Source organism: Microtus ochrogaster, chromosome 5 (genome assembly GCF_000317375.1).
Source record: "Microtus ochrogaster isolate Prairie Vole_2 chromosome 5, MicOch1.0, whole genome shotgun sequence".
In the NCBI taxonomy this organism is placed as follows: Eukaryota; Metazoa; Chordata; class Mammalia; order Rodentia; family Cricetidae; genus Microtus; species Microtus ochrogaster.
In genome coordinates, this window is record NC_022012.1 from 92,041,750 (window position 1) to 92,044,806 (window position 3,057).

Consider the following 3,057-nt stretch of genomic DNA (forward strand, 5'->3'; position numbering starts at 1 on the left):
GCACATGTGTTGTGTGTAGAGGTCAGAAGATAACATCTCATGTCATTCCACAGGCACTGGCCACTTTCCTTTTTCTCTTCCTTTCTTTTAAGACAATCTCTCACCTGCATGGATCTTGCTCAGTATTGAGACTGTCTGGTCAGCAAGCCCCAAGGATCTGCCATTTTCTGCCTCCCCAGTGCTGGGATTAAAACACGCACCACCACCCCTAGCTTTGTTTGGGTTTTGAGGGATTTTTGTTGCTTTTTTTTTTCTAAGATTTTTTATTTTTGAGACAGGGTCTCACTATGTAGCCCAGGCTAACCACGAACTCACAGAGATCCACTTGTTTCTGCCTCTGCCAGGTTAAAGGCGTGTGCCACCAGTAATCACGCATACATGTTCATGTCTCTGCATTTGGGTATGTGCACATGTGTGCAGGTGTCCGCTAAGGCCAGAAGCGTTTGATCCCTTGGAGCTGGAGTTACACACAATGTGAGTCACCGTGTGAGTACTAGGAACTGAACTCGGGTCCTCTAGAACAGCAGCACTCCTAACCACGGAGCCATCTCTCCAATCCATTGCCTGAGCATTGCTTTCTCATCCTACCAACCCAGCATCCTAGGTCCTGAGGATAAGAACTAAGAGCTCAGACACGGAGGCAGCCTGTGTCCTGACACAGTGCACATAGCCTGGCTTTTAAAGAATGAATCAGAACTGGCAGCCTTTGTGTGAGTCAGGACAGCTCTCAGAATAAGAGGAAGGTAAAGAAGAGGCGTACTCAGAGCCACTAGGCACATTTCTTACGTGAATGAAAGCCCGAGCCTTTGAAGAGGTAGGAGGCCTCCACGCCCATTATCTTTAAAGAGCTCCCCTAGTATTTTTTTTTAATACCAATTCTTTTCAAATATTTTTCCAAGCTATTAAGTTGTATCTGGGCTTCCTGAAGTTTCAGAGAATCCTTGTAGATTCCTCTTTGAGGTAAATGCAAATGACTTCAAGTGTACGGGTTAGTGACAGGGAGAGACATACACAAGCACACGCCGCTTGAGCAAGGAGCCTTGTGCCTCGCCTTCCCCTTTCAGCTGTTTTTGCCAGGGTGTTTTTCACACAGCAGTGAGAAAGAAGCCAAGACACCGAGACAACCCGTGACGCGCCCATGTTTAATTAGTGCAGCATGCATTGTAACAGTCAGTTCCATTCCGTTCCCAAAGCCATCAAGACCTTCCCTCTCGGTTCAGGGCTGTGCTCCTCTTAAAGCATCAGACAAACATTTCAGTGTGCAGGCGCTCACTCAGAAGATGTGTACAGGAAATGGGACCAAAGGAGAGAGAGAAGGGACCCAGCCAAGGAGCAGAAGCCAATAATGATGTGTCTTTGTGGCTAATATGGTGATCAGTCTCTCTGGGGACCCTCTGAGGAGCCATGAGGAATATATATGCAGAGTAGGAGTCTGGGACATTTATCCTCTGACTCACATTCTCTGTGGCAGTGGAGCAATGGTCCCCAACCTCCACAGCGATTCCAATGGTCTTAATGTCCAGAGTGTCATCTTCTTAAGTAGTATCCTCTCAAACTAAACAGACTGACCCATGTCACTGACGCACTATTTAAGACATGAACGTCTGTGGTCCCTGAAGCTTGGATGTAGAAGTGGCCTGTTCTGTGCCACCCTCTCGGCTGCCTGCTTTGGTAGGAAGCTAGCCACAAGACCGTGAGGACTCTTAGCCCTGTGCAGAGTCTGCAGCTGGAGGAACTGAGGCCTCTTGACAACAGCCAGAGCCAACTTAGCACCTACATGAGTAAGTCACATTGGGAGCTTTATCTCCTTCCAAACCATGGGTTGTCCTTGTTCAAGGACTGAGCTTTCAAAGCCTGCAGAAAGCACCCACTGAGACAGAAAACCAAGGGACACAAGGCAAACCTCAGAGTGGGAGGCTCTTAGTAAACCAGAAAGCTAGCCAGCATGGGGTTAGCCAAAATCAATGACAAGCTGAGGGAATGCTGCGGGGCACCGAAGACAGCTAGTGTACTCAGAAACACCACAGAAGATAGTTCTTACAGGAGGCTTGGGCACTACTCAGCAAGAATCCATATAAAAAGCTAGCCATGGAGGACCTGAGTTCAGTTCCCAGCACCCAGGCCAGGATGCTCAGAGCCACCTGTAGCTCCAGTTCCAGGGGATCTGGTGCCCTCTTCTGACCTCCACATGTACACACATGAAAGTAAATAATAACAAGGAAAAGAATGGCAGCTGCAGCACTGGGGAGGCAGGTGCTGTGAGTTTCTGCTGCCACAGGCAGAGCTGCAGCCACCACGGCTTCCCTTCCACAGCCAACTGTATCCCCTCAGTTGCTTCCAGTTGCTGCTGCTGGCTGTTTTGTCATAGCAGCAAGGAAAGTAACTAACACAGAGCATCCAGGAAGGCTGTCGGAACCCCGCCTCCACTTCTCCTCGTGGTCTGGCCACCCTGAGATGAACATCTTCTTCTGCCACGCTTGTCTCTGTGTCCTCCTCATCATGGGCCCAGAGCAATAGGAAGAGATGTGGACTGAGACCTCCAAGCCCTGAACAGAAAGGATCTTCCTTTGAAAGGAAACGATTTACTCACATATTTTGTTTGTGTGCATGTTCACCCACACCTGACACACAGGTAGAGGTCAGAAGACCGTGTCCCAGGAATTGTCCTCTCTTTCCACCAGATGAGCTCCAGGGATCAAACTCAGGGCATCGGGATTAGCAGCAAGCACCCTTACCAGATAGGCCATCGTGCCAGCCCCTTTCCTTGCTAAAGTTATTTATCTTGGATGTATCTGACTGACTTATCTGTCACAGCAACAAGAAGCTGGCCAGCAGACAAGTAGATGCAAAACGCATAGACACAGAATTCAGAATTAAAATAAGACCCAGCCTTGACTCCGTGCTGCTCTGCTGCCTTGGTCTTGGATCTTCAGTGATAACATCTAAATTTGTAAGATGTAAATGATCACAGGATCAGGTAACAATGGATTCATTGGTTCACAGTATATACAGAAACAAGGGCAAGATATCTGTAGCCGTGTTGAATACATACGTGTT